The following is a 26,960-nucleotide window of genomic DNA, read 5'->3' as shown; positions in this document are numbered from 1 at the left end:
GTCAATTGGGAGCATGGGGACCTTGGGGGACGGTTGAAGGGAGGAGGGGAGAGGCAAGGAGAGGAGCAGAGAAAAATGTAGAGCTCAACAAATATCAATAAAAATTTAAAAAATTAAAAAATAAAAAGAGGCATTTATTCTTTTTTATGTGTAGGTGAACCTACATGTCTGTGAGAATATGGAAACCAAAGGGTGTTCTTTGGGTGCTGTTCACCTTCAGTTCTCTCTCTCTCTCTCTCTCTCTCTCTCTCTCTCTCTCTCTCTCTCTCTCTCTCTCTCTCTCTCTCTGTTTTGTTTGCTTTTGTTTCTCTGTGGAACAACCCTAGCTGTCCTGGAACTAGCTCGAACCCACAGAGATCCACCTGCCTCTGTCTCCAGAGTGCTGGGATTAAAGGCCTTGTGCTATCACTGCCTGGCCTGTTTGTTTTAAAGGATTTATGTGGATGAATGTTTTCCCCACATATGCACTATGTTGGATCCCTTGGAACTTGGGTTATGAATTGCTGTGAGCCACGCTGGGTGCTGGGAACTGAACCTGCATCGATTACAACAGCAGTAAGTGCTATCGAGCCCTTTCTTCAGTCCCTTACTTATTCTTTGAGGCAGGGTCTCTTATGGATCCGGAACTTGACATGTGGGTGTGGCTGCCAGCTCTCAGAATCTGCCTCTCCAGGGCTGGTTTTATAAGCATGGTCTGTCCAACCTGACTTCTTTTTTAATAGAGTCTCCATGAACCAAATTCATTTCCTCACAAGAGCACTTTGTGGCTGAGCCATCTCCATAGCTCCCGCTATTCATAAATATTAGGTTTAAGAGCTGCCTCAGGACGGGAGGTGTAGCTCTTGGTAGAGTCCTTGCCCGGTATCTGCTTTGCTTCTCCTTTCAGTGTTATCTTGTGACTGAAAGCAACTTTGGGTAAGTGAAGTTAAAACAAGCCAGGACCGGCTGCTGCCTAGGAATGGTACTGAGTACAGTGGACTGGGATCTTCTAAGTCAATGAGCCTCCCCGCATTAAAAAAAAAAAAAAAAATCCCACAAAATCCCCACAGGCCAACCTATTTTTTGTTTTTTGTTTAGTCGAGACAGGGATTCTCCATAGCTTTGGAGCCTGTCCTGGAGCTAGCTCTTGTAGACCAGGCTGGCCTCGAACTCACAGGGATCCGACAGCCTCTGCTCCCGAGTGCTGGGATTAAAGGCATGCACCACCACCGCCCAGCAAGGCCCATCTGATTTTGGCAATCCCACAGTTGTGGTTTCCTATCCCAGGTGACAATAGTTTACTGTTAAGTTGACAGAAATGATTACTCTGTATATATGAATGCACCTATGGGGCTCAGAGGCCAGTTTCATGGATTTTGCTCTCTCTCCTGTACATGGGTCCGAGACCTCAAACTCAGGTTGGTATGCTGGTGTGGCACACAGTGCCTTTACCCCCACCTCACTGTCCTGTCCTCATCTTGACCACCTACTGAGAAACATTCTAAGGAATAAGGAAGGGCTCCCTTGAGCCCTGACCTTGGATTACTTGGCCTTTGGATTTTCCAGAGACAGCCAGGAAACACAAAGTTTTAAGAACATAGTAAGCAGGTCCAGGCGGTGGTGGCTCCTGCCTTTGAAACCGGCACTCAAGAGGGGGGCAGAGACAGGTGGATCTCTGTGAGTTCAAGGAGAGCCTGGTCTACAAGAGCTAGTTCCAGGACAGGTTCCACTACATTCCCCATTACTTCACTCATTGCAGTTGGGGTCAGAAACAGGTACTCAGTGAGAAGCACCTGCGCATGGGCACATACAAACCAGGCATTTGCGTCGTTTCCAGGATGTCCAGGGCCTGATTTTATGCACATCACAGTCTAGCTAATGGTTGGTTTGTCATTTCACTTCCTCTTAGAACTTCGGAACACCCTTTGTAGCCTGGAACCCAGCAGCTCTCAGTTCCGTGCCCACAGCCTTGGGCGAGAGGATCTGTTCCTTCAGGGCCCCAAATCTTGTGAGTGACCTCTAAGGACTGTAATAAGGATGAGCTAGATGAACCGTCCTTCCGAGGCAGCCTACTCTGCCTCTCATTTCTGAAATTTATAGATACACGTTTGACTCCAAGTTCGGGTGAACTCGGAAAGCAATGATTTCCCCGTTGTGGGGAGTAGAATGGGTTCAGATGCTGGTCTGAGGCAGTATTGATGAGATCGCAGAGGAGCGTGTGGTACCCTGGTGCTCACTAGATCTAGGCAGTCACACTGTCAGACTGCTTATTGTAGTGATATTTCATTTGTGTTTTAGTAAATCAAGCTTTCCTGAAGATCAGAGTGTAAAACAAACACCCTGGTCAGCCTCACAGACCAGGCAGTGAGATCACACACCTTTAATCCAAGTTGCCAGACTAGTTTGTCATAGAAACTGGGCTGGAGTGGTACACGCCCTTAATCCCCGCCCTAGAGAGGGATATAAGACAGGAGGAGACAGCTCTTGGCCAGTCTCATTCTGAGGATTCCTCTAGGCAGGATCGCCACCGCACTCGGACTAAAAATTTTCATTTAAAAGAAGTTTTAAGGCAGAATAGTGGCGGCGAATTCTGCATTGAGTTAGTTGGCTGCTGGAGGAGTGGGCTGAGCCATGGCGACTATGGTGGAGGAGGTCCAGAAGCATACTGTACACACACTGGTGTGGAGGTCACTGAAGAGGACCCATGACATGTTCGTAGCTGATAATGGAAAACCTGTGAGATGGCGTTATGACTGGAGAGATTCTGATTGAAGCCTCTATCAGGTAACTTTCTAGGTCCATATTTTGGTTTGGCAGGAGAGCCATTCACCCGATCTGAGCTGATCACATAACTCTGCAGACAAACTCTGTCTGTTTAACAATAGCCAGTATGTGCTTCTCCTAGTTTCTTTTGTTAGAATGTGGATTACCTGAGAAGAGATGTTGGCTAAAGCTGATGATTTAAGAGTTTAGAAGTCTGGTGCTTCCTCCCTTTGTAATTTGAGGATGTCTTATTAGAGATGCTATTTCATGGCCTACCTGACTGCTAGATGTGTGCTTGACTTGAGCCCAGGCACCTGGTTGCCTAGGAGACAGCTTTATATGTTTTCCTTGATCAATTGATGTGGATATATAAGATGTTTGGAGAATAAAGGGTGAGCTGGCTTTTTCCATGATGACCATGTAAGCTGTGTCAGTTTTATTCCTCGTGACTCCATTCCAGCCGGGTTAGGGAATCTGTGTTGGACCCACAAGGGCTCCGACATAGTGGCGCCGATTATGTGGGGCTCCAACACTGAACCCTGAGATTAAAAGCAACGTGCTGCTGACTACTAAACCCCGAGATTAAAAGCAACCAAAAAGCTCCCTAAAAAGTAAGGAAGGGTTGACCAGACGTGAGGAACCCCCGAGAGGAAATCAGTGGATGCTTAAGTAGTGAGAGCTCAGAAATAGAGATGTAGACTAGAGAAAGAAATGTAGAATAGCGGGACAAAATTTAAATCAGTTGTAAAAATTTGTAAATAAGTTACATATGGGATCAGGAAAAAGTATTCGGGTATATATGTTGGTAACTTAAGTCAGAGAGGAGCAAAAACAATAACAAGGGTATTACCATTGAACCAACTCTCCAGCCCTTGACCATTTCTCTTTTCTTCCTCTTAAATCACATGTTCATGGGGAGAGGGGTACATCAGTGTGTATGGGGTCAGAGTACAGCCTCCAGGAGTCATTTCTCTCCTTCCATGAGGACAGATGGCAGGCCTGATGGTAATATTCTTTAAGCCTTTAGTAATAACATCACTACTATAAGTTAGTTTCAAAGTAGTTTATTTAAATAATTACTTAGCTTAGCCCTATGTGATGGGTACCATTTAGAGGGTGCATGCCCCTAGAATACTCTAAATCAGCAATTCTCTGCCTGTGGGTGAAGACTCATTTAGGTGGTTGGAGGAGATGTTCACAGGGGTAGCCTAAGACCATTGGGGAAACATTTACATTATGATTCAAAACAACAAAATCACTTATTTCAATAACAATGAAAGTGATTTTATTGTTGGGGGTTACAACAACATGAGGAATTCCATTAGGAAGATTGAGAACCACACCTCTCAATAGTATTTTGCAGTATTACACAGAAATAGAACAGGCATGAGTCCAATATTTGAAGGCTGCTGATTTTGAGTCTGTCTTGAATGTGTTTGTCTTGACCAATGTAAATTGAGTCTTGACTCTGTTTTCAAGCCTTAGGAAATAGTCAAAATAAATGTGCTTCTTTCACACATCTTTAATCCCTACACTCGGGAGGCAGAGGCAGGCAGATCTCCGAGTTGGAGGCTAGCCTGGTCTACAGAGTGAGTTTCAGGACAGCCATAGCTACAGAGAGAAACCTTGTTTAAAAAACTGAAAAAAGTGCTTTTTAAAAACCCCCAAATAATTCTACCAAAGTGGGAGCATACAGGGGAAAGGTATCAAGGGCCTGGGGAGAGAGGTGGTGAGACACTGGGGCTAAGCTAGCTTCGTGCTCTGCTGGAATTCTGAGGCTTGGTAAGCATGGAACTGGGACATTTAGATTAGTGCTAGGGTGTTCTGAGGGTGGGGCTAAGCCTAATAGGGCCAAACGTTGTGCAGGTGGGGTGGAAAAGTAGATCCTCTGCTCTTCTGAGTATCGTTCTGCAGGAGTCACAGCATCCCGGTAGGTCCAGTCGCACCAATGGAAATTGAAGCCTTCAAGCAGAGTGATGCGGCCAGCTCTTGTAGGCACACAATCAGGGGGCTTTCTGGGTGGCAAATCTGGCACTTCAATCCCTGGCAGTAACATTACCCCTCGGATAGCAAACCAACCCAAATCAGAGGTGTATGCACACACCTGCTATGTACTGGGGAGAAGGGAAAAGCAAGGCAGAGTAACAGAGGCCATTTTGACACTAAGTCCAGCTATCATTATTGCAAGCTTTTTTTGTCCTTCAATTTATTTTTATGTGCAAGCAGTATCCACAGAGGCCTTAAACTCACAGAGATCCACATGCCTCTGCCTCCCAAGTGCTAGGAGTGCCACCACCTCCTGGCTCTTTTCCTGATTTTTAAGAAATTATTACTGTGTATATATGAATGTACCTATGGAGCTCAGAGGGTAATTTCATGGATTTGGCTCTCTCTCCTTTACATGCGTCCCAGGGATCAAACTCAGGTTGGTATGCTGCTATGGCACACAGTGCCTTTACCCCCACCTCACTGTGCTGTCTTCTCTTCATCACCTATTTAGAAAGATTCTAAAGAATAAGGAAGGGCTCCCTTGAGCCCTAACTTGCATTACTCCACCCTTGGATTTTCCAGAGACATCCAGGAAACACAAAGTTTTAAGAACAAAGCAGTCAAGCTGGGCAGTGGTTGCATATGCCCAGCCTTCAAGAGGCAAAGGCTGGAGTTTTTTGTGAGTTTGAAGTCAACCTGGTCTACACACTTCCAGACTAGCCAGGTTATTCATCACACAGATAAATCCTCTCTCCGAAACAAACAAACAAAACAGATCCTGTCTCGCTTGGCTGCCTGTGCTTTAAATCCCAGTACTCCTAGGGCAAAGGTATCTCAATGAGTTCAAGGCCAGCTTACACAGTGAGTTCTAAGACAGCCTCAAGTGTAGAGACCTTGTTGAAAAACAAAAATAGAGCAGCAAGAGGTGAGGTGACTCAGTGAGGGAAGGTGTTTGCAGCCAAGCCTGACAACCTCGCTTCATCCCCAGGGACCCACATGGTGGAAGAAGAGACCTGACTCTAGCAGTTGTCCTGTGGTCTCCATAAGTGCATGCAGAACACAGTAAAAAAAAAAAAAAAAAAAAAAAAAAAAAAAAAAAAAAAAAAAAAAAAAGATTTATTTAGTTAGTTAGTTAGTTTTTTTTGAGATAGGGTTTCTCGGTAGTTTGGAGCCTGTCCTGGAACTCACTTTGCCTACCAGTCTGGCCTCTCCCTGCATCTGTCTCCCTAGTGCTGGGATTAAAGGTGTGTGCCCCCAATTGCCCAACTTATTTTTTTTAATATATACAGTGTTGTGCTTCCATGTATGCCTGCATGTTAGAAAAGGGCACCAGATCTCATTGCAGATTGTTGTGAGCCACCATACAGTTGCTGGGAATTGAACTCAGAACCTCTGGAAGAGCAGCAGTCAGTGTTCTTAACTGCTAAACCATTTCTGAAGAGAGATTTTGTTTTGTTTTGTTTTGTTTTGTTACGAGACAAGATCTCTCCGTAGCTTTGGTGCCTGTCCTGGAAGTAGCCCTTGTAGAACAGGCTGTCCTGGAACTCACAGAAATCTGCCTGCCTCTGCCTTCTGAGTGCTAGGATTAAAGGAGTGCATCACCACCACCCAGCTCTAAGAGAGATTTTTAAAATATTAAAAGGGCCCAGGCTTTTGAACTGTGATCTCCTCAGGTAAACCAGAAAGCAGGCGGCCTATTTGTCAGGACCACAGTTACTTTGTCCTGGGTTATGTATCAACGTCAGGAAAGGAAGGTGATGTAATGTGGAACCTCACAGGGATACTTGGAGGGGCTTTTACTAATTTTCTCTAAGTCCCCAATCATTCATTCACATGTATTCTCTAACCTTGGTCCCCCATGGGTCAGCATCCACATCTTGTCGTTGGTAGTAGTAAGCAGCCCCGGCCACATGGGCTCCAGTCTAGGCTAGAATCTTAGGGTGCCGGTTTGGGTGGACCTCATAGTCAGCAATGACTTCTATTTGCAGTTCTGGAAACTTCTGGAACAGAATAAGGGGCTCCTGTTAGCATGATGGGAGTCACGACTGTTCCACGAAAGCCTAAGTTGTGTATTAACATGGCCCTGGCTCATAAGCCCATGGTTTAGTTTTTTGAGACATGGTCAAAATGGCCTTGAACTTGTTATACATTGCAAAGATGATAATCTTGCCTTTACCTCCCTACTGCTGGGATTCTCCATTAAAAGCCATATTTCAAGGGAAAACATAACTTTAACCTCTATTTAAAAAGAAGTCAGGCCTGACAGACCTTGCATATTAAACCTGCCCTGGAGAAGCAGATCCTGAGTGCTTGCTAGTCACACCCACATGTCAAGTTCTGGATGAATAAGAGATTCTGCCTCAAAGAGTAAGGGACTGAAGAAATGGCTCAATAGCACTTGTTCCTCTGGTAATAAATAGATACGGGTTCAATTCCCAGCACCCAGCGTGGCTCACAGCAATTCATAACCCAAGTTCTAAGGGATCCAACATAGTGCATATGCAGGGAAAACATTCATCCACATAAATTCTTTAGTTTTTTTTTACTTTTTTTCATATAAATTCTTTATAGCAAACAAACAGGCCAGGCAGTGATACCACAAGTTCGTTAATCCCAGCATTCTGGAGACAGAGGCAGGTTGATCTGTGGGTTCCAGCTAGTTCCAGGACAGCTAGGGTTGTTACACAGAGAAACCCCATCTTTAAAAACAAAAACAAACAAACAATCAAAAGAGAGAGAGAGAGAAACTGAAGGTAAACGGCACCCAAAGAACACCCTTTGGTTTCCATATTCTCACAGACATGTATGTTCACTTACACATAAAGAAAAATAAATTCTTCCTTTTTATTATTTATTTTTAAAAAAAATTTTTATTGATATTTGTTGAGCTCTACATTTCTCTCTGTACCCCTCTGGTACTCTGCAAGAGCAACAAGCAGTCTTTATCACTGAGCTCTCTCTAGCCCCCACAGATGAGCCTTTCAGCCACATACTGTATGTCAGTGTGTGATATATACAAACCAGATAAAGGTTTTAGACACTGATTCCATGAATCGAAAGAGCTTAACTGATTAGTGTTAAATACATCATATGGCTTAATGGGGCAAGATTCTCATATATTTTCTATCATTAGCTTCAAAACATTCCATTAAATCAGACGAAAAACCCACATTATAAATGGGGTTTTTCAAAATTTCAATGACAAGGCTAGTAAACGATATTCTGAGTTGGGACTTGGATCTTGTTTCGGGTTATCTCTTCAAATAATATGGTGAGTTAGCATCCCATCCCAAGGGCACTGGGCTTGGACAGGATCGTGGAGTTGTTAAAGCTACTAAACACTTAAGCCAACCATGGTGATGGTTTCAAGCTGAAGAATGTAGTGGCTAGGGTGCAGGAACAGGAATGCAGGGCAATCTACATACTCCCCACCCCTTCTTTTTTTTTTTTACTGTGTATGTATATTACAGCTTGAAAAAGGACAGTTTTTAAAGGGTTCTTGTTCAACACTGGCATTTTAGTTAACAAAGACATCCTGCATGAGAGGGGCCCATAATAATAGACTAGAGCCCTCAAACCCCTATTGTCTAATGCTAGTATAGTCATGAAAGTTGACAGTGATGCTGGTGTAAATGAACCCAATACATTGCCAGCTATATAGTTTCTAGTACACACAATGATATACTGTAGATAATAACTGACAACAGTAACAAGTGACTATGTTACTGGTACACACACACACAAATACTATACTATACAGTTTACCCATGGAGCATACTGCTTTTTAGAAACAGGAATATGCTGTGTTAAGCCACAGTAGCCTGGGCATTCAAAGCTTGAGATGAGAACACTGTCAAGTCCAGCTTGGATAACTTAGTGAGACCCTATCTCAAACTAAAATACATTTTTAAAAAGGAGCTGGGGAGATGGCTTAGCAGTAAAGAGCACTAGCTGTTTCCAGAGAACCCTGGCTGGAACTAGTATCCTCAGGGCAACTCACAGTCCTCTAATTCCAGTTCCGGGAAATCTGATGCCCTCATCTGGTCTGCAGAGGTATTACATGCATGTGGGACACAAACTTAAATCTAGGCAAATATCCATTTACATAAAATAATATATTTTATAGGGAAGGGAATGTGTAGCTTGATTTTAAAACCCTTTGTTTTATAGAAAACAAAATCCTCAAGGCCAGGAAGTCAATGTCCTCACAGGTGGTAATAAGAACGGGCAGTAAATACCACATGCAAAGCACACCTCTAAGGAGATAGAATTTTGTGTATTAGAAACTCAGATCTTTTCAGTTCCTGTTAATCTTTTGTAAGACTATCATTTACCTCAATAAATATTTTGAATAAATACCACCATTTTTGTATAAGCTCAAGTTGAGTACATTAAAACCCTATCTTATTCTAAAGTCCTGAATAAAGTACTTTTTTTCCAAAAAAACAAAAGTTTTAGTTTTAATTGTGTGTGTGTGTGGTGGCAGTGAGTTACGGGCACTTAAGTACAATTACCCACAGAGTCCAGAAGAGGGCATCTGATTCCCTGAAGCTAGAGTTACAGGTGGTTATGAGCCATCCAATGTGGATGCTGAGAACCAAACTTGGTTCTTCTGCCCAGAGCTACATGCTGTCAGCCACCAAGTCATCTCTCCAGCCTCGAATAAACCTAAAAGTAAATATGGATTCTAGAAGTAAAAAAGGATAAGATTCACTGATGCTGAGCTGTGGAACAATCTTTGTACACTGTAAATATGTATTACTTTCATTGGTTAATAAGGAGCTGACCTGTCTATAGCTGGGCAGGAAGAGACTGGGTGGGAGAGCCAGAGTAGGAGGATGCTGGGAAGAAGAGCGGAGTCTGAGAAGTCGCCAGCCAGACTTGGAAGACACAACATAGAAAGTACATAGGTGAGCTAAGCAAGCCTCGGGGCAGCACATGGATGAATAGAAATAGGTTATTTTAAGTTATAAGAGCTAGCTAAAAATAAGCCTAAGCCATTGGATGAGCATTTATGGTAAATACTGGGTCTGTGGTTATCTGGGAACTGGCTGGCGGGACAGAAAGATCTGCCTACAGGCCCGTGACTAATAAAGCCTCAGGGACTCTAGATTTCCCCAGCAAGTCTGCCCCTAGCACAGAAAAAGACTCAGCAGCACCCACCTAGGTCCACACCATGCTATATGCAGTGGCTCAGAATATGGGTGATGGAGCCCACTGCTTGACCTTCCATGTACCCTACTTAACTTCTCTGTGCTTACTGACTGTCAGGCTGTGGAAATACAAATTAACTTAAATAAACAAGCAACGTAAGCTGACTTGTGAGAAAAGCCTTTTCTTGATTCATTTAATCTGACAGCAAAGCTTGATCTTCTTCCTCACTGAGCAGCAAACATTGAAGGGCATTGGCCAGTCTGAGCATGGTGAGCCTGGCTCTGGCAGGCCTTGTCCTTCTCCTCCACTCCCTCAGCCTTGCTAAAACCATTAGAGGACATTCCTGAAGCTAGCCACCAAGGTCTGGTTCCTTATTGGCCACTTCTTCCTCCTGAGGCTGACTACCAAAGTCCAGCAATCAGAAGCCCCCTTTGATTCTCCTAATTAACATGCCCAATTAGAATTAAAGACCGTATCCCAGAATGCAGTTTTCCCCTCTACCTTCATAAACCACCATTTGCCTTTGTGCCATGCCTGTCTCCCCTCTATCCAGAGGCGGTACTTTATACCTCTGGGACAATAACCCTTCCCCCCCCTTTCCTTGTTCCTTCCCCTTCTCCCTTGTCCTCTATCTCCTTCACCACCACATCCTGGCCTATTCTAACACAGAACTCTCCATTTTCTCTTCTTAAAAATGATACCTGCAAGGTCATTTGCTGCTGTTTTCTGCCTGAGTAAGAAAGAACCATTTTAACTTTTCTTCTTGCGTAATAAAGGATCTCTCTGTGAAAAAAGGTGTTCCGGCGGGATCTGTATCTGACCTGGAGTCCTGAAGAAAGCTTACATAGTTCGGGGGGGGGGGGGTCTCCTTCAAAAGTTGCCACTTCCAAAACAATTCCCATGGGACACTGGGCCAAATACCATCAGGGCAATTAAGGGACCGCATGTGAACTGTGATCTTCCTGAACTTCATATGAGGGTCAGCACATATAAATCACGGTTCTGCTTTGCCTTTCTCTGTCGTACCCATCCCCATTTGACTGTGTGGAAAACCCACTTGCTTTTATGTAACTCCCACCGCCAGAACCAGGCCAATGGTTGTTTATCACTATACTCCCAGCACTCAGCAAAGTGCTGGTATTTAGTAAGTGCCCAATATAGCAACAGATACACAGAATAACTGCTAAGAATGATGTCCAGATGAATGGATAATTAGTCCTTTTAATGTAGAAGAAAGATTATTACACATGGCCAGTGGCCCTTCAACCAGATAGACGGCTTACTTGGCAATGGAACATATTAAAAACCTCACCTCTGGCTTGATACTGGGTCTTGCCTTAATGCCCAGGCTGGCCTTGATCTCAGTGATCCTCCTGCTTCAGGCCCAGAGGACTGAATTAGAAGTATGTGCCAGTGTGCCTGGCAGTGAGAAGTCCTCTGGATGTGTATTTCCTGGGTGTTCCTCAGCCCCAGGCAGCAGCCTGCTCTGCTTGCACCCAGAAAAGTCACGAAGACTTACAGTATCAGTGATGAGCATGAGGAGGAACTAAGAAACCAAACTAACACCTTGCCCAAGATAACCACAATAAAATCTCAAACCTCCGAGGAGAACAGTCTGGCTTGGAGGCCTCACCACAATAAGTGTACAATTAGGGTTATTTCTGTGTATGCTCAGGGTGAGCCCAGGACCTCACATGTGCTCTACAAGGACTTTTCCAGTGAGCTAGGCCAGCGATCAAATTTGCCATCCTCCTGCGGCTGTCTCCTCATTTCTGCAGTGTCTACACTGATGTCAACAACAACGAACCCCATCTACCTCCCAGCCATATTCCGGGGGTCATCTCAGAGGCTTTTCTCCTCTTCTACTGTACACAAAGTCTAGAAAGATCTTCCATCATTAACTTCTCAACTCTGCCTTCATTAATCAACCTTGATAAGAAATCTGTACTGAGCATCTCCTGCATGCCAGGCTCCCTGCCAGGTGCTGGGCTATACTGAACAGGAGAGATACAGGCTGGGTCTCAGAGCCTACAGGGAGAGACAGTAATCCCATAAACAACTATACAGGTCCAGGAGACTGCAGAATCCAACTGTGTAGTAATATGAGCAGTGGGGCTGCATCCCCAGCACCCCGGCTACCTGGCTAGCTTATGCCCAGAAATAACAACACACAAACTGTATTCTTTTAAACACTGCCTGGCCCATTAGCTTCAGCCTCTTAACCCATTTCTAATATTCTATGTAGCACCACGAGGTGCGATTACCAGGAAAGATTCAGCATGTCTGACCTGGTGGCTGGCTGCATTGCCGTCTGCCTCAGAGAGCAGAGCTATCACGTCTGCCCGGGAGAGGGGAGCATGGTGTCTCTGAGCTCACTTCCTCTTCCTCCCAGCATTCTGTTCTGTTTACTCCACCCACCTATGTTCTAACCCATAAAATGGGCCAAGGCAGTTTCTTTATTTTTTAACCAATGACCTTCCTCCATCATTTCCCCTTTTTCTGTTTAAACAAAAAAAGGAAGGCTTTAACTTTAACACAGCAAAATTACATATAACAAAACAGTTATCATGTAAAAATTACAATATTTATATCTATTTTATCTTTATCATAACTAAGGAAAACTATAACTATAACTAACTATTCTTCAACGCCATCAAAGACTCCAGAAAGATACAATATTACCTAAGCAAACAAGAAATAAGCAACTTTCAAACTCAAGAAATCACAGAGACATCTCGCTGCCTGGACAGTCACCCAAAGTTCCTCTGTACTGTTGGGGCATCCATCTTCGGCCTACAGGCCCATAATATCCAGAGACATTTCCATGAAGCAGGAAATTTCAAAGGCAGTCACTATCTGCTTGTCCTGAAGAATGTCTCACAGACTCTTTCATGAATCAGGAACCCCAAAAGATCATCTCAAGTTCAGTAGTCCTCTCTCTGTAGGTTCTCTGTGTCCAGTTTATGCATCAGTCCAGGCAAGAACAGTTTCTTGCCCAAATGGCTATCAAACTCCATAAGGATCCTCTTCGATGACCATCTTCTTCTTGAAGTAGATTGGTGCTGCCAGGAGCAGAGTGTCTCATTGTCATGAAAAGTCCTAAGTTATTAAAACATTTAATAGCATATTCCGTAGTCTTTGAAAGATATAAAGAATGCCGATCTAACTGAAATATATATCTATATATCTAGAAAATCTAACTAATATGACTACAAGCTTGACTATTATCGATGCTTATCCATTAACAACCTATATACATTACATTTTTAAATGAACTACACAATCACAATACCTTAATAAAGATCAAAAATACATATACATATAACAAAATTGACCTTAAATCTCTATCAATAAAGCAAAATCTATACTAATGCAAATTATTCATATCTATATCATATCCCCCTTTAAATGTAAAAGAACGTTTATAAACCATATTTGGGAACATGGGCACAGATTTTTTTCTCCATACTGCTTCCTGCTGAATGGGGGCGCTGTTAATCAGATCATTTAGGGTGTAACCTGTGTGCCAGGTTTATCTCAGTTGGCAGTTGAGTGAAGTAATTTTTTGAAGGTGTTCACAGCAACCCTTCAAGAGGGCATGGTCCATCATACCATATCAGAATAGAAACAATCCACAGACTCTCACCCTCTGTGAAAACAAAATAAGAAACTCCTTTCCAAAGCATCATGTCCTTAGATCCAAATTTCAAAGTCAAGGCGTTTTCAAAATATCTATGTTGGATTAGTTCAGCAGCATTTATAAACAAATGTCTTTTAGCAGCTGTTGCTCCTTCCTCAGCATTCAAACTGTTATGATTTTGGTCCCTTTAAGAGACAAGCCACACCCATTCCCCTCCCCATCCGCTGAGGCAGGCTGATCTTCAGCTTCTGGCCTGAGCTCGTTCTCTTTTCCATCTTCCTCTTGGAGAGGCAGCTTCGCTTCTGCCTCTCTCCTCACTTCTCTGCTTCCCCCTTCTCTGTCTCTTTCTCCTCTTCTCTTTCTCTCTCTCTCTCTCCCTCTCTCTCTCTGTCCCCCCTTCACCCTTCCTCCTCCATAACCCCCTGAATAAACATTCAACCTCACCCTGCATGTCGTGTCTATCCATGTTTCTGTCTTCTGCCCACCCGCTATGTGTCTCCCTGCCTGGGACCAGCCATTGCTGGGGGACCAACAGCTGTCTCTGCCTGGGGCCCACTGCCTGCTGCCACATGGCCCGCTACCACTGCTCTGGGACCGGCAGCCATTTCTGCCTGGGACTGGCTGTTCCCAGAGCCCGCTGCCTGCCACCACATGGTCCGCTACCACCATTTGGGACCTACAGCATTTCTGCTGCCTACTGCCACCGGGGATCTTGCAGCATTTTTTAAAAAAGAATAACACAAACAATTCAAACAGAGCACAATACAGTATCAAGATTCTCTGTGTATTTTCCATCTTTGTGCAGCTTTGTTTTAACCTCTATTTCATTTATTTTTACTTTTAACTTTTTGCTTTTTGAGACAGGTTCTCTGTATCTTTGATCTGGACTAACTCTGTAGACCAGGCTGTCCTTGAACTCTCAGAGATCAGCCTGTCTCTGCCTCCCAGGCATTTGGGATTAAAGGCGTGTGCTACCACACCTTGAAGTCACAGAGGTCAATCTCCCTCTGCCTCCTAAGTGTTGGGATTAAAGGTGTGTACTACCACACCCAGCTACTCTCTTTCTTTTAAATTTTTGTTTTTTACTTTAAGAACTTTAACTTTTAGTCTGCATATATTTTCAACACACTATAAACCATTTAGAAATTTTCTTTGTCTTTGAATCTCTTTTTACTATATATCTCTCTTTTTCTGACCACATGAGTCTTTAATGTACCAAGCAATCTCAGTAGGACTAAAGCCATGGCTTTGCCGGCTAGATGTAGCCTATTCCTTAGCTTTCTGCCATTCCAACCTTGTGGCTGACGTCCGGCCAGAGTCGCATTCAGTGCCACAAGTCTACAGTGTTTCAAGGTCCTTGCCATCAAACAAGCTGTAACAGACAACACTCAAGTCCTCTCTCTGTAGCTGGCCCTCCTGCCTCAAAAAGTCAGAGTTTGCCCTGGCTGGATGGCCCAGAAAGCCGGTATTTTAAAACAACACAGGTTTTTTCCTGCTACTGCTGAAAACAAACAAGCATTCAGTCAGCTTTTATCACACCATTTAAGTGTTTCGTGGCAGGACCTCTTAAGAGCTGCAGGGTTTTGCAGCTGAAGCTGAGTCAGGAAGCCTCTCTTAGATGAGAGTGCCTGCTTGCTTCTAGCAAGCAGAGCAGACCCGAGAAATCGCTGCTACCAAGAAAACATGCTTTACTCTTTCCCAAGATTTCTCAGGCTTTCAGTGGATTCAATTGTCCACATGTCTGGGTGCCATTCTGTAGTAATATGAGCGACAGGGCTGCATCCCCAGCACCCCGGCCGCCTGCTAGCTTATGCCCGAAATAACAACACACAAACTGTATTCTTTTAAACACTGCCTGGCCCATTAGCTTCAGCCTCTTAACCCATTTCTAATAATCTATGTAGCACCACGAGGTGCGATTACCAGGAAAGATTCAGCATGTCTGACCTGGTAGCTGGCTGCATTGCCGTCTGCCTTAGAGAGCAGAGCTATGGCGTCTGCCCGGGAGAGGGGAACATGGCGTCTCTGAGCTCACTTCCTCTTCCTCCCAGCATTCTGTTCTGTTTACTCCACCCACCTATGTTCTAACCAATAAAATGGGCCAAGGCAGTTTCTTTATTTTTTAACCAATGACCTTCCTCCATCACAAGCGGCTGAGGAAACCATGCTTAAGCCAAGCACAGAAAGACTGCAAGTTCAGGCTCTACTAGGGAATCGGAATATACCTGTGCACAAGAGTCAGGAAAACATCCCAGGCTCAAACACACACGTGACACGGTTGGTTTCATCAACCTTTCATTTAACTGTAAATTCCAAGGAGCAAGAAGCTCAGCTTTCCTCCATTCCCCATGCACAGTGCAGGCAATGCGTGTTTGAGGAGTAGCGGGGGGAGTGGCCTCAACTCTACACACAGCCTTACTTCTTATCTAGGCGGGGCCCATGCCATCTCACAAAACTCTGAGATGACCACAAGAGACCAGTGAGGCCGCTTAGTGGGGGTCAGTTCTCTCTCCTGCCCCTTCCCTCACACACCTGCAGAGCAGAAACACAGTTGTTCCTTCCGTGCTGGCTAGGGCTTGCCATTTTGATAGTGACCACCCAGGTGACCCAGGGGCTGGACCAGGGATCTGAGTTACTCATGTTCTGGCCATCATTGTGAATTTACAGACTGAGTGGTTACTGTAAAGGGGGATTACCAGTCTGACGAATAGCAGCTGCTGGCTTACATGCTTACAATGAGATATTTATCGTAAGCACTGTTACCTACAGCCATGGCTGCTGCTCACTCTGGCTCCCTTAGGGAAGTGTCCTCTGCTGGGTCGTCGGGTGGCAAGTGCTTGCAGAACTGTCTCTCCACCAGACAGCCTGTGTGCTTTTGTGCCTTGCCTTTGTGTTCCAGGAAATGTGTCTGGCGAGGCTCAGTCACTCACGGATTCTAAGAGATGGAGCTAAAGTCTGGGCTTGGTTCTACTTAGCTCTACACTGTGTGTATCCTGCCACCTCAAGTTGCTCCCTTGACGGAGGTTTTGAAGTACGCTCTACAGAGTCTTCCCCACCCCGGGGAGCTTGTTTCTACCAGCTCTTCCCCGTTACCAGCATGGGCCCAGTGAATGCCAACCTCTGCTGCCCATGTCTCTCCCTCCCACTCTCCATGCAGCGGCCTGACCCAGCTTTCAACACACTTAGCATTTGATGCCACTGCCATTCAGGGCCCCTGCTATCTGGCTCAGGTCTGCATATCAGCACAGGAAGAGCTCGACCTTCCACACTGTTTTTGAGCTGCCCTTTGCCCAGTGTGCTATTCCCTTGGGCTGCAGCATTCTCCTTCATCAGCATCAGCTTAAACATTGCCTCTTAGGGCCACCTTCTCTGATCCCTTCAGACACGCTCCAAACATCCCTGCATTTGCTATAGGCCTGATCTGATCGATCTCTCTCTCCCTTAAACAGACTACTGGCCTTGCCTACCCTATTATACCTTAAATGAAAACTCATACTAGAGTAAGTACTTTGTTTTTGCCTTCCCTGAAATACAGATCATACCTGAAACAGAGAGAACAGTTAGCATCTGATGATTATGAGATCTTGATGAGCACATGATTCATCCTCCCCACAAGCAAGTAGTAGAAATATAGAAAGAGCAGAGCATTACTTAGTGCCTTTTATGAAGAACAAGGACCATGCTTTATTTGACTATCAACCAAAGCCACTCACATAGATCCTACAAGCAGAGCTCACTAGACTTCCTGAATGAAGAAATGATGTGATCTGTGCCTTACCACCAACTGGAATACATGTTGAGCAGGGCTTGATCTCCCCCTTTAATCCCAGCTTCCAGGAGACAGAGGTAGGTGAATCTGTGAGTTGGAGTCCGATCTGGTTTACATAGCTAGATACAGGCCAGCCAGAGGTACACAGTGAGATCTTGTCTAGCACTGCTCACACATGCAAGCACACACACACACACACGCACATACACGTACTCACACGTGCACATGAGCACTGAGCCAGGCCTGGTGGCTCATGCATGCAATCCCAGCACTAGGGAGGATGAAGCAGAAGGATTACCATGGGTTTAAGGTGAGCCTGAGCTACATTATGAGAACTTTTTCCATAAAATAACCACATAAAAGAAAAGAAACACATGTATACTGTGAAATATTAAAAAGGACGACTTGGCCTCTCCACAGATTTAGGAGTTATTGAAGGTGGGGATACCCTTACAAAGGTAGAAAGCTGGTTAATGATGGCCCACTATTAGGAGGGAGATCAGACATTCTTTAATGAAAAACAACTTAACGTATGTGAGCATTCCGCCTGCATGCATGTCTGCTCACTGTGCACAGCCACTGCCACCACACGCTGCGGACATGTTCTATTCCAGGTACCCAGTTCTGACACCTCATTTGCTGCTCACAGTGGTTCCACTGTAGCCATTACCTCTTCCCTTTTACAGACGAGGAAACAAGCACAGATTAAATAAATTGCCCAAGTTTATATAGCTACCAAATGACAGAAAAGCATCCTGAATGTTTATTTTTAGAGCTCAAAAGTATGTTTTTCCATTATGCTCTGAGGCTGCAAAAGCCTTTAGGATGCCCCTCTGACATCATGTTTATCAACCATCTCTTTGAGTCAGTATTCCTTACCTGAGCCAGGCACAAATGTTAGCCACAAAAAGTGACAACGTTTTTTTGTTTAGAAGTATGTCCTTGGTACCATTTCAGTCTTAAAGCATCGAGCCCACTCAGTGACAGTGTAATTAGTTGTGATTGGCATCAATTAGGTTACTGAATCCCAGAGATGCCCAGTGCTTGGGTTCTGACTAGGAGCGAGGCACTAATGTTCTAGTCATGGCTCTGTTTTCCAAAGAGCAAAGCAATTTATCTTTTTTAAAAAAAAAAAGAAACGAAAGTGTCAGTGGGTAGGGAGTTCCTTTTAGGGGTGATTAAAATATTCTAAAATTAGATTATGGTGATGGTTATACAATTCTGTGAACATGTTAGACTGTTAAATTGTAGACTTCAATGCACAGATTTTATGGTATATGAATTCTATCATAGTAAAGATGTTTTTCAAATGGCACATGAGAGATTTGACTGCTCAAGTTTTAATTATCTAAAGAGACATGAATAGAAGAAAAATAGAATCATTTTAACATTTTGATTTTTTTCTGTATTTACCCTAAACGTCAGTTTGCTTAATCACTAATATTATTATTACAGCATATAAAAAGAAGTCAATCCGAAGTTTATGCAAATCTTATAGACATCCAGATATACGTGTAAAACCAGGCAACAACCACACATTCAATAAGACACTAGTCACAGGCCTCCTTTAAGGTTCAGTGACAGAAGCAACTGAGCACTAAGGACACTTCACAGAACACTTTCCAGGACTCCACTCAGTTTCAGAGCAGAAGTTAAAGACCTCCCGTGAGACATTTAAGGTCCCTTTACCTTGTAACAAGAAACCAAGCCAGTTTACTGGAGTCTGATGAAGGCCTCATGCACGTCTTAATATGTGGCATGGCGCTGCTCCGGCCGGATGTCTCTGCTGACCACTTGCTAGTGACAGGAGAGACGTAAACCACTATTAGAAAATAATTCAAGACAGACAAAATTCTTATATACTAGCGAGCTGCACGAAAAGCAACATTCTATCTAAGGACACAGTAGGAGCACAGCCCATGACTTGTGGTGGCTGATGGAACTGTTTAGATGACAGAAGAACATACAATCATTCTGAAAAGTAAGGATGTCAAAAAAGGAAATTTAACATGAGTCACAAAAGCATTAAACCCCCGGACATGGAGTTTCTTGTTCTTTCACATGCCAACTAGCACACATGCATGCATGCACCATGTATATACACAAGCATGCTTTATCTGCACATGTGTACACAGGTCTCTGGCTGTGAGCTCTTGGAAGCAGGAAGCCTATAGTGCCCTATAAGGCAAACTACTAAGTAGAGGCTCCCACAGAGGTCACCCAAAGGAACAAAGTGAGTGAAATACAATATATCGCAGGGGAGAGCTAAGAAGGCTCCAGTTTTGGCTTGGAGAATAACTCCCATGTTTTCAACATTTGAGGACTAAGGTTCCAAGGCATCATGGCCTTCGTCATGAGGCTGTGATTCTGTCTTGGAAGAGGATAATCCCTCAAGCTAACAGCCAGTTTGCCAGCATAGAATCAGGACTATGGGGGCCTCCATTTTCTTCATCCGAGGGAACCTAGGAGTTTGAAACTGAAAGGAGCACACTTTAGCCTGCTCTGGAAGGACAACTCTCCATTTGGGGAGACACGACAGAAATGCAGCTGGCCCACAGGAATGTCAGCAGAAAGCTATGAAAACGGACTCCCCATCCCCATTTCTGGCTGCCCAGCTGCAAAAGCCCCTACTAAAGTGAATAAGACATTGGGATTGGTCTAGAACATTTGGGCAGGCAAGTGTGGTAGCTGGAAGAGGAGAAGGACAAGCCTTCCCTTCCCTTCCCATCCATCACCTATTTCACCAAACACTGTCTTTCTCCTGGAGACAGAGGCAGGGACTCCACCCTTGGCCAGCGTGGCCCACGGCCTACATATATAGTTGAGATGGTTATACTTCACACTTCAGCAAAGTGAACGAAGCACTGCTTATATAAATCATAAACTACCCAACAGGATCTCTTATTTATCTTTTTCTTAGCCTGCCAATATTTAAATAGAAACCTCACAGAGATATAAATTTTACCCAGGTATTAAAAACCTATTCCAAAAGTTTTCAAAACCTTGTTTTAAATTATTTCTATCACTAACATGTGTAGATGAAAGAATAGCCGTGTTATATAAGGTGCTTTTTAAAAGAACAGACCGACAACCCTCTTGGTCCTGACGAAGCGAGAGCAGCACTGAGAACCAACTACTTACTGAAAGTAGGAATGCAGCCAATTCTGTTTTTCAGCTGTCTGGATGCTAGAGGGAAGGGAGCTCCCAGCTTTTAATAGAAGAAAAAGAAAACAAATAAAAATAATGAAATATAATTTGAGGCATCTTTATTAAGAAGAAGATCTCTCTAAACAGTGAGAAGGTAAATGACAAACCGCCTTTCATTATTTCATCTCAAGTCATAGCTCACTGAGAGAAAATGCCCACGCTTCCACCAGACACGTCACCTCTCTCTCTGTCTGTGTTTCTGTCTTTGTGCTCACACAGGCCAGGCAAGGCCCTGCTACTGAGCTGTATCCCCAGCATTCTTTACGGTCTCATGAAGTTGCCTAGGCTGACCTGGATCTCACTCTGTAGACCAGGTTGGCCTTGAATTTGTGATCCTGCCTCTCAGCCTCCAGAGTAGCTGGGATCAAAGGTCTATACTACTAGAACCAAATTAGGGACATTTTTTTTGTGGCTTCCTTTCTCTGGAAGGGGAGATACATAAACAGCTTACTGTCCTAGAAGAAAAGGTACCAGTTAGCTACACAGACTGAAAGTATTAGAAAAGACCAGAGGGAAAACCTGGGCCTGCTTTACAACCATAGGGAGGTATGAAACAGCACTAGGTTTTTGTCCTCGGTACGATTGTGAGAAGGTAGTGAGTGACAAATCCAGTGCTGCCTGCACTGCCTTTACACTGCCATTTCTAAACAGGCAGGCAGGGAGGTTCTCAGAATGGGAAGATATGAAAAATCCACTGTAGATTCGCCAGAGATTTTCCAAACACACCGCAGGATGTCCCCACAGTAAGCTATGTGCCGAGAGGGCCTTAGACAATTCCAGGGGTCAATAAGGTATGTCCTGTCTCCTATTGCAAATAGCTAAAAACATATTGCACTGCAGAATCACTTACAAAATTGCTTCATTGAGAGTGCCACATTCTCCCCCATTAAAACTGCACTTCGAATAAACCTAGGCTATTAGAAGCACAGGAAGAAAAACTACTCATGTCTCTGAGTTAAAATGAAGTAATTTTATTTTGTCATTAAAAAGAAACAAGTGACAAATATACCCAGAACCTTCTTAAGATTCTTTTGGCAAGGTCACATTTAATTTCATAAGCAACAAATGGGCAAAATTAGTTTTAATTTAGTGCATTCTGCTACCAGCCAGTCATGAATGCCAATCAGACTTAGTTTCTTTCAGAGGCATACTCTCTGGGGCTTTTGTTAATAACCTGATGGCATTATAGAGGTTGCTTCTGTTTAAAATTTCAGTGCTCAGTAGTGGACAAAGAATGAAGTTGAGAGATTTTTTTCCCCCTAAGAAAATAAGACTAGGCGTTTGCAGGTGAGGCCCCTGAAAAATGACATATTACAAAAGGCAATAATAATCACTAGCTCTGGGCCTGAAATGTATCTGTATCTTGTAAAGTAAATTAGGAAGGGCTATGTGGAACTCTGACATGGGCAGAAGGAAGGACGCTAGCCAAGCTGTCAAGGAGCAGGGAGTGCAGGGGAGCTTAGTTCGGCTGGACATTTTGTCTCGACAATCAACATGTTGGATTACTTCTAAATAAGCATTAGTAAAACTGAGGGAAAGCATCTGTGTGGAGTCACTATGACAGTGATGCAGCAAGCCTTAAACTGCCCTGCTCTGGAACACTCTGGGCTCAACAACACCTGTCTCATTAGCTTTATCTGGATAAGGGAAAACCATGTCCACATTGCTAACCAACTCTGATGAAAAATAAACAAAACAAAACATTCCCCAAGGCATTTCAGAAATATGCAGAGAAACCACAACCGAGTTACCAGGATATCCTATTAAAGGGCCAAGGCAGTCTCTTTATTTAACCAATGAAATTAACACAAGCCAGAAGACTCTCCCCCATCATTTCCCCTTTTTCTGTTTAAACAAAAAAGAAAGGCTTTCTCTTTAACATAGTAAGATTACATATAACAAAACAGATATTAAGCAAGAATTACAGTTACAATATTTATATCTATTTTATCTTTTATCATAACTGTTGTAATAGGAGCAGCGGGGCTGCGTCCCCAGCACCCCTTTAATAGGACATAAAATTAGGTAGGTGGAGTAAACAGAACAGAATGCTGGGAGAAAGAAGCTGAGTCAGGGAGTTGCCATGGTTCTCCCACTCCAGACAGATGCAGGTTAAGATCTTTCCTGGTAAGCACATCTCATGGTGCTACATAGATTATTAAAAATGGGTTAAGAGGCTAAAACTAATGGGCTAGGCAATGTTTAAAAGAATACAGTTCCTGTGTAATTATTTCGGGGCATAAGCTAGCCAGGTGGCCGGGGTGCTGGGGATGCAGCCCCACCGCTCATATTACAACAGAATGGCGCCCAGACGTGATGGACTAAATCCACTTAAAAACCTGAGAAGGCTTAAAAATAAGGGAGAGAGAGTTTAACACAGCTTTTTGCTGTTTGTTGGTGGCGTGCTGTAGAGAGATTTCCTGATTCGGCAACAGCAGCAGAAAAAAAGCTGTGTCATTTTAAAGTGCGGCTTCCTGGGGCTGTGCCGCCAGTGCAAACCCTGGCTTTAAAGCATTTGGGACTGGATGTCTGTGTTCCTGCTTGGGATAGGAAGGAGAGTGCTCTGAGATTATGCTGGTGGCTCAGCGCTCCCTGCCTGCACCTGGGCAGACTGCAGAATCAGGCTTAGGCAGGCGGAAGAGCATGGCAGATTCCTGCCGCTGTACAGAGACGTGTTTTCAGACTGTGCAGTGCTCTGCGTGTCAGATTTGGCTGTAACTTGGATGAAAAGAATTTCTGTGCTACACACTCAGTCTCAATTAAAGTGCTGAGTGCCGCTCCTACCTGGAGGCCCCAGAGCTAGCACAAAATGGTACATCCTCCATTTTGAAATTTTCATGACTCAGCAGCAGGAAAAAAAAACTGGCTGTTTTAAAATGTCGTCTTTCTGGGCTATGCCGCCATTGTGATCTCTGTCTGGCTCCTGCGGGAGACAGAGTCTTTGATGGCAACTAGACTCACCGTGTGCCTAAAAGGAAGTCATCTCTTTTATTTTTACTGTGAGTTAAGAAAAATCAGCTTTGATCAAGGAAGACCACCTGAGAAATCTCCAGTAGGAACAGATGGTGCAGATGTCTGAGTTCTACGTCCAGAACAGATTCAAAATTGCTGCCTGAGATGACCAAGACTCACAGCATAATCCAACCATGACTTGATTATAATTCTAAATTTTCGTTAGGTCCCCATAATATTTTCAGTACCCCCAAGCAGCAGGAAGTAGCCTGGAAAACTACACCCACATTCCCCAAAATGGACTATGGATATTTTCCTTTGTTTAGAATGTTGGTTACAAGTTGTTATGGCTGATGGTCAGGAGAAAAGCTAAATAAAAGATATTGGATTCAGAGTTTATTTTTAAAGAGGGGGAAGTGGTGTGGGACAGTGGTGTGTTTTCTGTCAATTATATTTTAAATAAATGCCGATTGGCCAGTAGCCAGGCAGGAAGTGGGACAACCAGACAGGAAGTAGAAGCAGGTCAATGAAAACAGAATAATTCTGGGAAGAGGATAGACTCCTGGCCCATCCCCAGAGCAGGCAAATTGTAACTGCCTTACTGAAGAAAAAAAAAAACAAGCCACGTGGCTAACATAGACAAGAATAATGGGTTAATATAAGTTATAAGAGTTAATAAGAAGACTGAGCTAGTGGGCCAATCAGTTTATAGTTAATGTAGACCTCTGTGTGATTTATTTGGGACTTAAGGACTGTGGGAACCAGGCAAGACAGAAAACCTCAGACAACAATTTGAGATTTAAACTTTGGAATAAAATCTTATAAGTACAGTAGAACAATCAAATAAAAGAATATCAATACTTAAAGATAAAGTAAAGATATTAGATAACACAAACAAAAGACCTGAAAATTGCATGTAGATACAGATACACAAGTTTCAGAATTGTGTGACACCATAAAAGTGACAAAAACTTCTATTTCTAGGCAGAATGGTAGAAGAAACCCAGACCAATGACATTCACCAGATCTACATCAGATAATAGAGGAAGTTTCCCCAAATTAACAAAAGGCATACATGTTTAGAAAAATGAAGCACACTGGATATAAAATAAAAATAACTAGAAAACAACTCCAAAAGTATATTATAATTAAAACTCCATACATATGTGTGTAAATGTGTCAATATAATCAATATATATACATATATACACACACATATATATACACACATATAAATACATACACAGACTCATATATATACACACAATATATATACACTTGTATATATGTATGTATATATATAAAAATAAGATTATTGAAAAAAAGGAAGCAGAAAAACAGAAGTCATATATACATCAAAACCCATCTGACACGTAGTTGAATACTTAATGACATATTGAAAAGCCCAAAGAGCATAAATCAACTTACTTAAAGTTCTTATGGACATAATTTATAATCTGGAATACTGTGCCCAGGAGAGTCATCAGGCATAGTTGAAGAAGAAAAAAAATCTGCCAATAAAATAAATAGGCTAAAAGAACTTTTGTCTTTAAAACCAGCCACACCTAGAATACTATATGTAATACTTCCAAAGAAAGAATTATGCAAAACAAAGAGACTAATGCAAAACACGTGAAGCTGTTACTACTAAAAAACAAGCTCTGTCTAAGAACACAAAAAACAAGAGAGAACAAATTAACTGCAATTGATATGTAATTTTCATTTCTAACTTTACATATTGATGTGCTTGTGGCAGACAGATGCAAGTCAGTTGGTCTTTCTCCCCATACATGTATCTAACCTATAATTCCAATCCATTATAGTAGACTCTGGAAATAGAATTATAAGTTCCAGGTAAGTGTAATCTCAGTAGCAATAAGTTGTTAGTTTTAAAAATTGCTGAGACTTACTGCAAAAATAGCACTCACTTCATTCTCTGACTGCATTGGTAAGAGCTTCCAATTCTGGTTATTTACAAGAGATAAGATCAGTTACATCTACTTAATTTTAATGACTATATCATATTTTAAAAACCAGACATTTCTAAATAAACTTTGATTTTCTAATGTATTTCTGAATGTATTTCTATACATTTGGTCAGTTATTACTTTTATCATTGTCCTTAGAAATTTTAATTATATATATCTTTGTTATTTTTTTATTCATTTTACTGAGCTATACATTTTTTTCCAGCTCACCCCCTTCTACTCTCCTTCTCTTCAACCTTATCCCATGGTCCCAATGCTCCAAATTTACTCAAGAGATCTTGTCTTTTTGTACTTCCATGTAGATAGTTCTACATCTCTCTCTCCCTCAAGATCCTCATTGTTGTCTAGATTCTCTGGAATTGTGATCTGGAAGTTAGTTGTCTTTCCTTTATGTCTAAAAGTAACTTAGGAGTGAGTACATATGATATTTGTCCTTCTGGGTCTGGCTTACCTCACTCAATATGATGTTTTTTAGATCCATCCATTTGCCTGCACATTTCAAGATGTCATTATTTTCTCTGCTATGTAGTACTCCATTGTGTAAATGTATCACAATTTCCTTATCTATTCTTTGGTTAAGGGGCATTTAGGTTTTCCAGGTTCTGGCTATGATACACAATGTTGCTATGAACATACCTGAGCACACGTTCTTTTAGTACAATTTAGCATGTTTTCGGTATATGGTCAATTTTTCAGAATGTTCATGATGTGCTGAGAAGAAGGTATATTGTTTTTTGTTTGGATGGGATGTTCTATATCTGTCTGTTAAGTCTATTTGAGTCATAACAACTGTTAGTTCTCTTATTTATCTATTATATTTTTGTCTGACAGACCTGTCTACTCCCTTAGCGATTGTTCCCTTGTACCTGCTCCAGTGTAGCTTACTGTCTCTGGCCTGTTGTAGCCTAGGTCACTGGCTCAGTCCTGTTTCTGTAAATGACCCTGGTCTGGGTCTTCTCCTGGTTTGGACTTGGTTCTTCAATGGTTTCTGGCTCCAGGCTATGCCCTCAAAGTTTCCAAAACTAATGTGTGCCAGGACAGGCCAATATATACATCTTTAAATCTCATCATATGCAAACTTTAAAAAACTTGCTCATAACTCATATAACTATTTTGTCTTCATACATACACCCTTTTTAATAAAACATGTTTATGTTTATATAATTTTACTTGCATGATTTAACATTTTCTTTTACTTAATTTAATAATACCAAGAGGCACAATAATATTAAAAATGTTTTTTTCTACTGTTGTGAGAGTTTCTTTATGGGAATATAGGTGGTGAGGTTAAGTATTAATGGTGCGTTATGAATGATTTTCAAAAAGTATAAAATTGTAACATTTTAAGTCATTACTGAAGTTCAAATATTGATATTACAGAATCTATAACAGTTATCTCTTGCTTCCTCCCCTCGGTCTGGAAATTATAGTTCAAATGATACAGTTTTATGGGATGAAATATGTTAGAGAAAATAGCGAGTTCTATATCTCCAATGTATCAATGATACATCTATTCTGT

General features: G+C 42.7%; 1 pseudogene; it reads right to left on the bottom strand.

Moving 5' to 3' along the window:
* Nucleotides 1-4,448: 4,448 nt before the first annotated feature.
* Nucleotides 4,449-16,873, bottom strand: LOC142846839 (cyanocobalamin reductase / alkylcobalamin dealkylase-like; annotated as a pseudogene).
* Nucleotides 16,874-26,960: the final 10,087 nt, after the last annotated feature.

The sequence above is a fragment of the Microtus pennsylvanicus genome, chromosome 3 (genome assembly GCF_037038515.1).
Source record: "Microtus pennsylvanicus isolate mMicPen1 chromosome 3, mMicPen1.hap1, whole genome shotgun sequence".
Taxonomy (NCBI): domain Eukaryota; kingdom Metazoa; phylum Chordata; class Mammalia; order Rodentia; family Cricetidae; genus Microtus; species Microtus pennsylvanicus.
This window is presented reverse-complemented; position numbering and strand designations above follow the sequence as displayed.